Genomic DNA, 15474 nt, shown 5'->3' with positions numbered 1-15474 from the left:
TTTTTCCAGCGGTCCTTCAGTCGCGCCACCACAAACCATTTTTCGACGATCTTCGAGACGCGTCTTGTGATTTTGCAAACCACAAACCATTTTCCGACGGTCTTCGAGACGCGTCTTGTGATTTAGCAAACCACAAACCATTTTCCGATGGTCTTCCAGGCGAGGCTTTGATGTTCTTCAAACCACAAACCATTTTTCCAACGGTCTTTCAGACGCGCCACCACAAACCATTTTTCGACGGTCTTTGAGACGCGTCTTGTGATTTTGCAAACCACAAACCATTTTCCGACGGTCTTCGAGACGCGTCTTGTGATTTAGCAAACCACAAACCATTTTCCGACGGTCTTCGAGACGCGTCTTGTGATTTAGCAAACCACAAACCATTTTCCGACGGTCTTCGAAACCCGTTTTGTGATTTTGCAAACCACAAACCTTTTCCGACGGTCTTCGAGACGCGTCTTGTGATTTTCCAAACCACAAACCATTTTCCGACGGTCTCCCAGGCGAGGCTTTGATGTTCTTCATACCACAAACCATTTTCTAGCGGTATTTCAGTTGCGCCACCACAAACCATTTTTTGACGGTCTTCGAGACGCGTGTTGTGATTTTGCAAACCAAAAACTATTTTCCGATGGTCTTTGAGACGCGTCTTGTGATTTTGCAAACCACAAACCAATTTCTTACGGTCTTCCAGACGAGGCTTTGATGTTCTTCAAACCACAAACCATTTTCCAGCGGTCTTTCAGACGCGCCACCACAAACCATTTTCCGACGGTCATCGAGACGCGTCTTGTGATTTAACAAACCCCAAACCGTTTTCCGACGGTCTTCCAGGCGAGGCTTTGATGTTCTTCAAACCACAAACCATTTTTCCAGCGGTCTTTCAGTTGCGCCACCACAAACCATTTTTCGACGGTCTTCGAGACGCGTGTTGTGATTTTGCAAACCAAAAACCATTTTCCGATGGTCTTCGAGACGCGTCTTGTGATTTAGCAAACCACAAACCTTTTTCCGACGGTCTTCCAGGCGAGGCTTTGATGTTCTTCAAACCACAAACCATTTTTCCAGCGGTCTTTCAGTCGCGCCACCACAAACCATTTTCCGACGGTCTTCGAAACCCGTTTTGTGATTTTGCAAACCACAAACCTTTTTCCGACGGTCTTCGAGACGCGTCTTGTGATTTTGCAAACCACAAACCATTTTCCGACGGTCTTCCAGGCGAGGCTTTGATGTTCTTCAAACCACAAACCATTTTTCCAGCGGTCTTTCAGTTGCGCCACCACAAACCATTTTTCGACGGTCTTCGAGACGCGTCTTGTGATTTTGCAAACCAAAAAACAATTTTCCGATGGTCTTCGAGACGCGTCTTGTGATTTTGCAAACCACAAACCATTTTCCGACGGTTTTCCATGCGAGGCTTTGATGTTCTTCAAACCACAAACCATTTTTCCAACGGTCTTTCAGTCGCGCCAACACCATTTTCCGACGGTCTTCAAGACGCGTCTTGTGATTTTGCAAACCACAAACCATTTTCCGACGGTCTTCCAGGTGAGGCTTTGATGTTCTTCAAACCACAAACCATTTTTCCAGCGGTCTATCTGTCGCGCCACCACAAACCATTTTTCGACGGTCTTCGAGACGCGTGATGTGATTTTGCAAATCAAAAACTATTTTTCGACGGTCTTCGAGACGCGTCTTATGATTTAGCAAACCACAAACCATTTTCCATCGGTCTTCCAGGCGAGGCTTTGATGTTCTTCAAACCACAAACCATTTTTCCAGCGGTCTTTCAGACGCGCCACCACAAACCATTTTTCGACGGTCTTCGAGACGCGTCTTGTGATTTAGCAAACCACAAACCATTTTCCGACGGTCTTCGAGACGCGTCTTGTGATTTAGCAAACCACAAACCATTTTCCGACGGTCTTCGAGACGCGTCTTGTGATTTTGCAAACCACAAACCATTTTCCGACGGTCTTCCAGGCGAGGCTTTGATGTTCTTCAAACCACAAACCATTTTCCAGCGGTCTTTCAGTCGCGCCACCACAAACCATTTTTCGAAAGGTCTCCGAGGCGCGTCTTATAATTTTGCAAACCAAAAAACAATTTTCCGACGGTCTTCGAGACGTGTTCTGTGATTTAGCAAACCACAAACCATTTTCCGACGGTCTTCGTGACGCGTCTTGTGATTTTTCAAACTGAAATTTATCACTTGTCACAATTTAACCACTTGAATTCAACTCACCTCATGAAATCAGCGACAGGATCCAAAAAATAGACTGGCAGGATCGCCAAAATGTGTGGCCCTAAATGGCTGGAACGAAGTTATGACAGCGACTCTCCGTGGATGCGTGTGCACACCGTGGAGGTCTGACTAGAAGAGGAAAAGTCATGGCTTGCTGGTGCTGCTCGCCGATTGACACGCTGATATGTGAATCTATTAACACACGCTGAAGGCGTTTTATTCAAACCCCACACGATTATGAAGTACTACTTGCAGTTTTTATACTGGAAGTGCACAAGGTGTTGAGCTTTGCCAAAAACTATTGATCTGTATCGAAAAATCGAAAGATTCGGCGTTAATTTGTTCAAAGCCAGTTTTATGTATGTTGTTTTCTCGAAATTGTGTAAAATGGATATATTCAGTTTCTCAAACAAATGATTATTTTGTTTTATTTTTTTTAAACATGTTGCTCATGAAAGACCCTGAAACTTTTTCCAATAGGTCATTGCTCTACATCTGAAATTGGCGGCGTGAGAACTGAATTTGTGTCAAATGACTGTTATGCAGTGGCGTAGGCAAGGTGGGGAGTAGCCATAGATATACATACCTGGTGGCAGCAGGGACTATGTCCAAGGGCTTGACGATCCCTCCCCAGGCCATCTGCGAGTTGTGATACCTGCCTAGGATGTGGTGGGGTTTGACAGTGGGCTTTGTTAAAAGCTGCATTTATCCGCAAGTAGCCTCCACCAAAGCGACCGTGTGCCGCTCAAAGCGCACAAACCCAAGTCCTGGTGCTAGGTGGGACGCTAAACAGACCTGACACGACGACCCTCCGGCGGCAGGAGGTTTGCACAGGCCCAATAAGCCGCCTAGAAAACCAATCATTACGAACAATATAAGAGATAATGCGACTCGATATAATCGGCAAAGACCTAGGCGACGAATAAAGGATCACGATTGGAAGCTTGGAACATGGAACCGCAAGTCGCTAGCCTTCGTAGGTTGCGACGGTGTCAGACTATTAGGCCGAAGGTCATAAAGCCGAATGGCCATTAGGCCGAACGGTCATTAGGCAGAATTAGCAAAAAGAAGCAAAAAGTTAAAAATGAGAAGTTCTTTCTTCTTTCTCCCTTCTTGCATTTTCTTTCTTATATCTGTCTTCTTCCTTCTTCTTTCTTCCTTCTTCCATCTTCCTTCTTCTTTATTCTTTCTTCCTCCTTCCTTCTTCCTTCTTCCTTCTTCCTCTTCCTTCTTCCTCTTCCTTCTTCCTTCTTCCTTCTTTCTTCTACCCTGTTCCTTCTACCTTTTTCTTTTCTCCTTCTTCCTTCTTCCTTTTTCCTTCTTCCTTCTTACTTTTGCCTTCTTCATTATTTCTTCTTCTCTCTTCCTTCTTCATTCTTTCTTCTTCATTTTTCCTTTTTCTTTCTTCCTTCTGTATTCTTCCTTTTTCCTTTTTTCTTCTTCCTTCTTCCTTTTTCCTTTTTCCTTCTTCTTTTTTCCTTCTTTCTTCATCCTTTTTCTTCCTTCTTCTTTCTTCCGTCTTTTTGCTTTCCTCTTCCTTCTTTTTTCTTCCTTCTTTCTTCTTTCTTCTTCCTTTTTCCTTCTTCCTTCTTCCTTTTTCCTTCGTCTTTCTTCCTTCTTCCTTCTTCCTTCTTCTTCCTTCTTCTTCCTTCTTCCATCTTTCTTCTTCCCTCTTTCTTCTACCTTCTTAGAAAGTTGGACAGTAATCCAGTGAAAATTTCCGACAACGATCCGAGGTGAGGTGCACAGCAAGCTAGGTGTATCGATCAGGTGGAGGACTTTTTTGCGCACCCTCCGCAGACTGCGTGGTTGACTCCGGCCTTGGTCTGAATATGAATAAAATAAATGTAAAGAATAATGACTAGTCGATAAATTAATCATATTCCTTCAATTCACCTAGTTGAAAGTGGTAACAAACACAACAATAAAGCAGATGTTGCATACTTTCATCCCCTATCATGGAATATTCAAGAAGCTTGGAAACCTCCGAATTATTTCCTAATCACGGCTCGATGTACTGTCGAATAGAATCCATTTAATTATTATATTAGGTAGCCCATGACATCATGCGGCTTCCAATATTGCATCGAAAGACACGTTGTCAAAAGCACTTTTAGTGTCAATATCTAAGAAAGTACCCAAGCACGATTGCTTTTGAGCGAATGCTGTCTGGATAGACAACCTTGTGTAGAAGAGTCACAGTGGACTTTCCAGATTGGTAAGCATGTTGATTAACACGAAGAGGCATGTGATGATCGATAATACGTTCTAGGCCTTTCATGGAAAATTAGGTTAGACTGATGGGTCTAAAAATCTTTACTTCTTCATATGAAGCACGTCTTTCTTTTGGGATTAACTTTACAATGATATCCCGCCAGAAAATGGGAAGATTCCCAATAGCAAAACAACGCACTAAAAGTTTTTTTTTAATGTTTGAGAAAAAAATATTTTAAGCTCTTTTTAGTGGAATGTATTCAACCGTCTGAGACGAGTTAACTACTCTCCATTTAGTAGTGGAATTAAATGGAGAGTACTCAACTCGTCTTAGACGGTTGAAAAAATGCTTGATATGCTCAAAACCTCCTTTCCTGGAGGTTTATAAGAAGTCGAGGATCTAAAGATGTGGCCTCGATTGTGGCGTCAAATTGTTGATTCAGTGTCATCTGTTTAGATGTAAGCTAAATAAATTAAATTAATCCAATAATCCATCAGAAAACCTACTAGGTGCTTCCCTATTAGTGTTGGTTTTTGTTTTGAATCCTATTCATAAAGCGCTATTGCCGAAAGCAAAAAGCTAGATGTGTTACCTATTGTGCATAATCCACATATGACTGCCAAAGTCGCACCAAGCGAAAAAAATATTATTGATCACACATCGAATTGGGTCTTACCTCGTTTATGGTTGCAAACGATAGTGCATCGGTCAAGAATACATAAATGAGAATATTCTACAACAAACTTTTGTATGGATTTTTATGAAATGATTTCCGTTTCCTTATACAAATAAAATATCACAAGTCAGTTAAAAATCCGCTTGGTGCGCTCCGCTCCGCTCCTCTTGGCAGAACGCCGGCCATATACCTAACTGATTTGTAAACAAGCAACTTATTGCTTTCGAACAGCCTGCCCCATACAAACGACCTCAATTTACAGTCGCATATTTCAAAATAACTTCGAAACCCATTATAAGTTGCAGGAAATATTTCCAACAACCCTGCTCGATCTAAGCACCGATCCAGGCACATTTTCCCGATTGAAACTCCACTTTAATTCCCCGTTCGTCGTTCCCGGGTGGCGGCCATTGAAACGAAAACGAGTAGTCATAACAATTTCATTTCGCACAGTGCACTTTGATCTTTGAAGCGGGTAAATTTTAATGGACCGCGTCATAAAATTTAGCTGCCACTCGTCGTCGTCTCCCCTCCCGGATTTCGTTCCAAGTAAAAAGGCACGGAATTCTCTACTGGGACCATCTTTTGATCACTTTGCGCCACCTGCTTTCTCCCGTGGGGCGTCATATAGGATCGATGCGGCACTTGGACCTTGATCGTTCTTTGTTGCGCGGCAGATGGGGATTATTCAATTTCACATTAAATTAATATTTTGGAATATTTATTGCCGAACTAGTGATTCAGGAGATTTGCGCACGTTACACTGCCGCTGCACTGGACGGGATGACTATCGACGACGATCACGAAGGAAAGTCAATTTCAACCATTTTATGATCAATTTTATGGACGCTCTGTTGCCCATCGGTGATTTGCGATTGGTTAGTTCGTGTTGTGCCATCTGGGAAGGGAGATTCGTTGTAGGTATTTCCTGCTAAATGATGCATTAAGAAAACGTTCCAAATTAAAATGTATGGTTAATTAGAATAGAACTAAAAATACGTATCTGACATGATGCATCAGAACTCCGAAGCATTTGAATTAAAAGCGTAACTCGTAAACTTTCAATTGGTCGTGTAATTGAATTTGGCTCTGAATAGCCTAAAAACGATTTTAATTCATATTACAAAGACAAAAATAATATTGGGGCGAAGTGAATTCTGCATCCACCGAATGGTTTAACAAATCGCAGCCAGTGTTCTGCCCACCTTGTCAACGAATTTCCACACGCCGCGGCAGCGGTGCGTGCGTGGCTCGTACAGTCCTGCGTCACCACTTCAATCATACACTTCGCTGTTTGACCCTTTACCGTCATCCGGTCGTGCTGTTGTGACTTTCTATTTTCCCCAAATTTTAATTTCTTGTTGACAGCTTAAAATTAGAAAATACGACATACGGCGATGATCCCCCGAGCGGATCGCCGGGATGCGCCGGCCCGCTAGTCAATGCTGCTGATGCACCCAGGCGGCATAAATCACCATTTAATAACGATATTAAACAAACGGAGGATCAACGGGATTTCACGCTCCGAAAGCTATTTGGATGATAAAACAGTGAAATAAGCTGTCATCGGGTGCGATATGAGTGCCAATCTGCTGTCCGATGAAGTGTCACTGTCTCAAACCCGTCGCCGATTACGCTGACAAACGGATGGGGGATATTTTTGTTTCTATTGAATACTTCAGTCTGAAGTTTATTCGTTTGTTTTGATAATGCTTCAAATGTGATGAATGTGATTACAAATTCTCCCAGATTACCCGAATCAGTGATAGGCGGCACGAAACAATAACCCAGAAAGTTCTCGATTAACGAATCTGTAATGACTGTGATAAGGTACTCACCCATATAACTCAATCTACAGATTCCTGTGAATTTCACCGGAATCTGAACAGCGAACTGTTTGATAATTGATTACAGATTTTTTGTGAGCACTTCTACTGTTGAGACATCTGTGGAATATATCTGAAGTGTGAAGTGTTCACCGAATTTCGCGCAATTTCGTGTGTCGTCCACCGAACCAAACATTCGATGGGGGCGCATGATTGATTGATTTCCATTCTGCTGCTTTGAATAGGAGTCAAACGCTTCCTATACTGAGTTAAAGTTCTCCCAAACCTGCGTGACACGACAGACGCTGTCGCTGGGCGACTGCGACTGACAGCTCCATTCAGTTTACATTTCAGGCGTTTTTAGGGTTACGATGTTTGCTCTACTTTTGCTCCACTTGTCAACTCCGTATTGCTCAAGAAATTTCAGCAGCGATATTTATCATTCTTTGTCAATTGCTACTTGCTTTATTGATTTGAACCGTTTACCGAATCTTCGAGGAATCACACGGTTGTATAAGGTACAAGCCATTCGAAAAAATCAGAAGGGTTATGTACAAGACACAACCGTCAAACGTAAACTACGTAAGGCAGTTTGTTCATTGAGGATTGTAGTGCCATCATGCATGAATATTTTTAGAAAATTCATTTGATTACTGGTTTCGAAATTCATTTGATCACTGGTTTCGAACAAAACTAGCGTATCTTGTAACCAACCGTTTGTAGGTTACAATGAAACCTTTATCGGCGAACATCGACTTGACATTTTGTTCAATGAGTTTGTTAGTTTTTGTTAAAAATTCAATGTATTTAAAATGTTATTAGTTATTCAGTTCATAAAAAAAAATGTTTTTTTGTTAAAACTTATTTGTATAAAACTTAAATTTATAGAAATAAAACCAATTCAAATCAATGAATAATCTAATTTAAAATGATAAAATAAAACGACTTGCTTGCAAGAAATTCAAATTCAAACCGACACAAAACAAAATTGTAACCCCTGTAATGATCCGAAATGCAAGCATCGTCGCAGCGGTTTCATCATACTGGGATGGTGAATGAAGATCACCAACGAAATAATATAGCTCAGATGTGGCTTTCTGGTATCTTTGAAAGCAGCGACTTTTCAGATAGTCAAGTTTTCTTAACACGCGTTTCGGTAGTCCGTTAGTTAATAATGGTCCTAAGGATCAAGTGATCGGAAACATAGTGAGTTTTCTAATCCGGTCGAACGGGTGGCATCTGTGTGGCAGTAAACGACGTTTCTGCGGTCCGAAAGAACAAAATCGTACATCGTATGTCGCGAGTGCATCCGAAGTCGAGGTGAACAATGCCCAGTAAGGTTCCACGATAGTGTGTATCGGGACTAGTAGCAAAAGACGCTAGTGAAGTGACCGCCAAAAATTCTGCTTGTTTCCGACCAATTTGCTACGTTCCCACCCGATCAGAAAACACTCGCGAAAACATTGCACAAGGTACCGCTCCCCGGGCCTGCAGAATCAGTGAAACGCCAGGCCCACCGATACACGGGCCGAGTTGCCGCCGGAAAGTTGAACCACGTGTCTTCAGCATCACCACGCCGGTACCCAAGTCGGTGCCATTAGTTCCCGCCGTCAAAGTCCGTCCCAGTGCATCACATCCATGTCGACCAACGTGCAACGGCCGCAACAGTGAAAAGTGTCCCTAATTAATAATTTGCGCAAGTATGCTAAACCTAGAATAATAAATTTTTCGTGCTAGTACGATTTGTTAATTAAATAAATTCCCACAATGTTACTACAAGTCAATTTATAGTAGTTCTTTAATAACTAAACAGAAATTTAGCATTGGTGTTTTGTTCCCTTATCCATTGTTCGCCGATATCGAAAGGTAAGTGGTAAGTCAGTCCACCTAATTGCTTAGGATTTATCCAGAGATCGCCCAACAGAAACGACCCTGTACAGTGCGCGTTGCGAGCCTTTGTCTGGCACCTAAAACTCCTATAGAGCAGTGGTGCTCCCTAGCTTCATCAGCCAGGAGTTGCTAAGACTTAAAAGGTTCACAATCCACACACGATGAGGGAAATTACTATCAATTGGCGCCCAACGTGGGGTAGTGAAAAGTGTCCCTAATTAATTATTCCAGGTTTAGCATACTTGCGCAAATTATTAATTAGGGACACTTTTCACTGTTGCGGCCGTTGCACGTTGGTCGACATGGATGTGATGCACTGGGACGGACTTTGACGGCGGGAACTAATGGCACCGACTTGGGTACCGGCGTGGTGATGCTGAAGACACGTGGTTCAACTTTCCGGCGGCAACTCGGCCCGTGTATCGGTGGGCCTGGCGTTTCACTGATTCTGCAGGCCCGGGGAGCGGTACCTTGTGCAATGTTTTCTGGAGTGTTTTTCTGATCGGGTGGGATCGTAGCAAATTGGTCGGAAACAAGCAGAATTTTTGGCGGTCACTTCACTAGCGTCTTTGCTACTAGTCCCGATACACACTATGGTGGAACCTCACTGGGTATTGTTCACCTCGACTTCGGATGCACTCGCGACGTACGACGTACGATTTTGATCTTTCGGACCGCAGAAATGTCGTTTACTGCCACACAGATGCCACCCGATCGACCGGATTAGAAAACTCACTAAGTTTCCGATCACTTGATCCTTAGGATCATTATTAACTAACGGACTACCGAAACGCGTGTTCAGAAAACTTGACTATCTGAAAAAGTCGCTGCCGCAATCGTCGCTCCTCCGGGCTGGTTTCAAAGATACAAGAGAGCCACATCTGGGCTCCCAACCTTTTATACAATCCTGATTCCTCCTTCTATCCTATTTCGTTGGTGATCTTCATTCACCGTCCCAGTATGATGAAACCGCTGCGACGATGCTTGCATTCCGGATCATTACGGGGGGTTACAATTTTTGTTTTGTGTCGGTTTGAATTTGAATTTCTTGTATGCAAGTCGTTTTATTTTATCATTTTAGATAAGATTATTTATTGATTTTAATTAGTTTTATTTCTATAAATTTAAGTTTTATATAAATAAGTTTTAACAAAATAACATTTTCTTTTATAAACTGAATAACTAATAACATTTTAAATACATTGAATTTTTAACAAAAACTAACAAACTCATAGAACAAAATATCAAGTCGATGTTCGCCGATAAAGGTTTCATTGTAACCTACAAACGGTTGGTTACAATCTTCCCGTAGACGGGGTAAAAAAAACTAACAGTTTTTTTTTCAATGCTTAGTGCGACTACTGCTCCACGAGATCTTGTTTCCAATCGTTGAATGATTTTTCTTGTTGGACAGAGGAGCTCTTTCCAACGAATTGTGATGATCTAGTGGAGTGAGCCTGTCCACTTCACACCTAGGAAAAACCGTAAATAGAGTTGTCAAAATCAGACACAACTCCTCTCATCAACCAATTTTTTTGAATCGGTCTTGACAATGTTCATGTGAAAGCTTCCAAAATGCGTCAGAATAACACCGTTCCGACTGTCGCAGTTGTTGATGAATCGATCAGAAACCCAGAATTTCCAACTACTATAACCTATACTAACCGCAACAGAACACTAAAACTAAATCATATACTTCCATTTTCATCTCAAATAATTTGGACCAGAAACCACAAACTTTCATTCAAATATCATTCATATTTTCCATTCATACACCCCCTTCATTCATTCTTCCCATTCAGCCTTCTCTACACACTCACACTATTATTTTAAAACTTACACAAGTCTAGTAATGTATCTCAATTTAAGGGTACCCTTTTCTTATTGGGGATCAGTCACGTCTATGTGTCTCATCTCAGAGACCATCGAGCATGATCCACTGTAAATCCAGCGCTTCCTTCCCAACATTTTCCTGCTGAAACTCTCTCACTGGCTGAGAGCAGAAATCGAGAGACTACTGAGAGGAATCACTGAGTGTAACAGGTTTGAAATACGGTGTACAAATACGAGGCTTGCCACACCACCTGTGGAGTCGTTGGACGATAGATCGGTTCCGATTCGGTCAATTATCAATGCGACAGCTTGAAATCGCTGTCAGGAATGGAGATCAGGATCGATCCCATATGGAGTTCAATGCGATGGGTTTTTCTTTAGCGGTGCTGGTAGCAAGAAGTAGAGCAATACACGTGCAAAACGTAAAGGTAACGTCGAGATTGTAATGAGAAGAGCTTGTACTGTCGTTATCCGGGTTTCAAATGAACGGCCGGCCAGACCCCAAGGTTTTTCCCGAGAGATCCTCCAACTCGTATGAAGATGTGCCGTGTTTTTGTAACACCCGGCAGGGAAGGAACTGACGGCCATATTTGGCGTTATAGTGCTCCGCCGCGTTTGACAGCTTCATGTTCCGTCTGTACACCAGCTGTCCGGGAACAAAAGCTTTCGCAAATTTGCGATGTCGAAGGTTGTAGTTGGCGTTAGACGAATCGTGAGCTTTAGCCAAGTTTTTGTGACGATGTCGTACAGATTCGAAAACATTTGCTGTTTCCTAGCAGCTCGTTGTTCCAGAGTTAGGTCATCATCGTGACGGGCCAGACGATGGTCTGTTCCAATCTCAGATAACTCATGGCCGTGAGTGATAAAGAATGGAGTATACCCGTTGAAGTGTGTACACTGGAGTTGAGAACCATCTCAATTTCCGGGACTTTAGTATCCCACAGGCGCTGATCCTCTTTCACATAGGTTCTAATAGCTGCGTTGATTGTCCGATTTACTCTTTCGACCGGGTTGGCCTGTGAGTGGTATCGGGAGTTCAACCAATGAGTGATTTTAAAATTGTTGACCAATTCCTTGAATTCTTTTGAAAGAAAACAACTTCCGTTGTCTGTAATTATGATCTCCGGAACGGAATTACGAAGGAACCATTGGTCTTTCAAGATAGCGCACAATGATGAACTCCTGATACTTCTCACAGGCTGGATCATAACCCATTTCGAAAAGTAATCAGATACAACCAGAATATGTTGATTTCCGCGACGGCTTCTGGGAAGGGGTCCGATGTAATCGACCGAAATGATCTGCCACGGACGGGAGGCTAGACGCATCTTGCCCATTTCCGGTGCCACTGGGACCGATGCTGCTTTGACCTCCTTGCAGGTCTGACATTGTTGACAAAACCGACGAATATCACTAGCCATCCTTGGCCAGTAATACCTTTGTCGAGTCCTAGCTAGAGTTTTCTCATAGCCAGGATGAAAGACCGCATTGTGACACTCCTTAAGAATCTTAGGAATCTCTGCTTCTGTCGGAATCACCTTCCACTCGAAGCGAGAGTCATATAAGTGATCTAGAGTTTTTACAAACTTAAGGAGCCGGCCGTTCTCTACTCTAAAATCTACGAACTTCTCCGGTTGCGCTAAGACCTTTTGAAGCATGGAGGTGTACCATGGTGTGGCCGATGTGTCTTGAACTACTGCAACACTACGAGACAGGGCATCAGGGACCACAATCTTAAGATATGAAAATTGTTGGATACGACAATTGTTTAAAAACTTTACTATGAAAACACAAATTTATTCCTCAGTGGTAATGATGCCTTTCTTGGATCCGAATTGCCTACATTTGGGTTTTGAAGCATTAGATGAAATATTTCAATAGAAGAAGCCCTAGGGGAGCATCCTCTTTTCCGTTTGCAACATTTATTATTCAGAAACATTCCAATCATAGGCATATCTTGTTTTTCGTGCATCACTAGAAATCATAAAATGTCAATCATGTGCCAAAACCCAATTAATTTGGTGGTGATGCGCGCGAGTAGTAAACGTTGTGGACGGGAAAAGAGGGTGTGTGTGTTATTGCAATCTAACTCCCACTGTCTGGCAGTGTCACCAGTGTTGGTAAAATCTCAAAGTCTCAAATCTCATCGGCGATTCAAACCATGCGTGAGTCAAATCCCATCAGAATCATGGCCCAGAGATTTGCTCATGATTCGAATCGCAATTTGCATCATTGCATGATATTTACGTGTTCTTCATTGTTGAATGCATTGAATTAACTGTTTTTCTTCTAAAACAATGGCTAATAATTGCACATATAAACAAAACATACGCCTCGATTGCGTTTTGACGCTTTTTAAAACGAAATCATTTTCGGTGAGTGAGCGATTCTGGCCGAGAAACTCAAGCGCGATGCTCCCCCTACAGAATCGCAGGCGAGTTAGCTCGTGCATGAAACCTTGATGATTCAGATTTGAGTATGATTCTACCAACACTGAGTGTCACTATGGACAAAATATTCGTGCAACCATTTTATTAATATCATTGCAAGACTTTTGAATCAGGGATCAAGAAGGTGATAACTCTATTGTAACTCATATAGCCCGTTTCAAGAACGTATGCGTTCCGAAGCTTTTGTCGTGTACAGTGAATCAATATTCGAGCAACGCCTAACAATATACTCTTTGTCATCAACAGAGTTTGTTACTGACAAACGCCCCCAGCGACAAACCTTTATCAGAACCCGAACACAATATGACAAGAATCATTTGCCTTGCATGCTCTGATATCTCCGAAAATACGCTGCTAATTTTGTAATCATTGTTCGATTCTCGAATATTTCCATAAAAGCAGAAACTATGATAACATAAAACCGAAATTTTCACTAGAAATAATGCAAAATAACGGGATGAAAAGTTAGCAACAAGATTGTTTTCTTTTTTGTTGCTGACAAAAATTTTCGGATCTTTGTCATTATTATCTCCGACAAAAAACAAAGCTTTGTCGTTGGTTCTCTTTTGTCGCTTGTTTCGCAGGCACATTCGAAAAAAAATTGATTCCCTGGTCGTGTACAATAAGTACCGCATGATTCATTCCTGCATTCACACTTCCTGAATCAAAGTTAAATCCTTCTGATTCAGGCGCGCATTTAATTGGACAAAATATTATAAGGCCGATATAAATATCTTTTAAAATAAGTCCCCCCCCCTTCGGATTGTTTTGCTCAAAAATAACAATTTGAGGGGCAACAAAAAAAATTTCAGGTAAATTTTGAGAATTTTCAAAACATTCTTTAACAAATCCGAGGATGTTAAGAAAATTATTTTGAGCTTTTTAGTGGAATGTCTTCACTTGTCATAAGACGAGTTTGTACAATTCCATTGAATTCCACCACTTAATTGTATCTTGACAGATACGTATTTCGACCTCAACAGTAAGGCCGTCTTCAGTGTCTCGTACAAGTCGAGTTGAGGTCGAAATACGTATCTGTCAAGATACAATTAAGTGGTGGAATTCAATGGGATTGTAAAAACTCGTCTTATGACAAGGGAAATCCGAGGAGTTTTTTTCATTTTTTTGAAACATTTTTGCCTTTCTCGTACAACAAAGTTGTACCAGAAGGCTATAATTTCACTCCAAAAGCCAAATTTTGATAGAAGGCTCGGAGACCCATAGTGTTATATACCAATCGACTCAGCTCGAAAAACTGAGCACATGTCTGACTGTGTGTGTGTGTGTGTGTGTGTGTGTGTGTGTGTGTAGCCCCGGGAATTTTTTATTGTTAAACACGTTTCATATAGAAGGACTTGACCGATTCGAGTGCAACTAGTTTCATTCGACGGAGAAACTTTCCTAGTTTGACACTATTGTTTTTGTTTGCTAATAACCCATTCGATTTGAATAATATTTCTATTTTTCTTCTAACAAATACGCTGTTTACATGCACACTTTAAGTCATTAATCAATTTAGCCATGACGCAATCCATTACTCTCATAATAATTGCTTAAAAATTACTCAATTATTGAGTAATTTATAAGCAGCGTGATAGAGTTGCGTTAAATATTTTAACCGCCAAGATGTAGGCAATTAGCACAGCATTTACAACATTAATTCGAATCCAACATATCGAATCGAGAAAGGTATAATCACCATTTGGGGATAAATTTGGGTTTATATTTATTTTTTACGAGCAGACCCGACGAACTTTATTTCGTCTAAAATTGATTTATTCTCTGATTAGTTCTCGAGTTATGCAGAAATTTTTGGTTCATTTGTATGGGAGCCCCTCTTTCCAGAAGGGGGAGGCGTTGCAAACCATCATAGAAACATATCTTCCCTTCCAAAACCTCCACACGCCAGATTTGGTTCCATTTGCTTGATCTCGAGTTATGATGAAATTGGTGTATCATTTGTATAGGAGCCATCTTAAGGGGCCGTATACATATTACGTAAGCACTTATGGGGGGAGGGGGGGTCGGTCAATATCTTACGCTCCATATAAATAAAAAATCTTTTGTATGAAAAAAATCTTACAAGGGGGGAGGGGGTGTCGAAAAACTAAGAAAAACTGCTTACGTAATAAGTGTACGACCCCTTAAGAACCTTCCCCGGCCCCAAAGACCTCTGCATTCAAATTTTCACGCCGCTCGATTCAGTAGAAGAAGAAGAAGATTACCCCCTCCCACTTGAATTTGCGGAGAGTCGGAGACCAGTAGACCTTGACCTTGCGTAGACCATAATCTTCTTCTATATAATAAAAATGAGTTGAGATTTCCTTCCTGACGATTTA

Source organism: Armigeres subalbatus, chromosome 1 (genome assembly GCF_024139115.2).
Source record: "Armigeres subalbatus isolate Guangzhou_Male chromosome 1, GZ_Asu_2, whole genome shotgun sequence".
NCBI classification, from domain to species: domain Eukaryota; kingdom Metazoa; phylum Arthropoda; class Insecta; order Diptera; family Culicidae; genus Armigeres; species Armigeres subalbatus.
The sequence above is the reverse complement of the archived record's forward strand: the minus strand, read 5'-3'. Positions refer to the sequence as shown.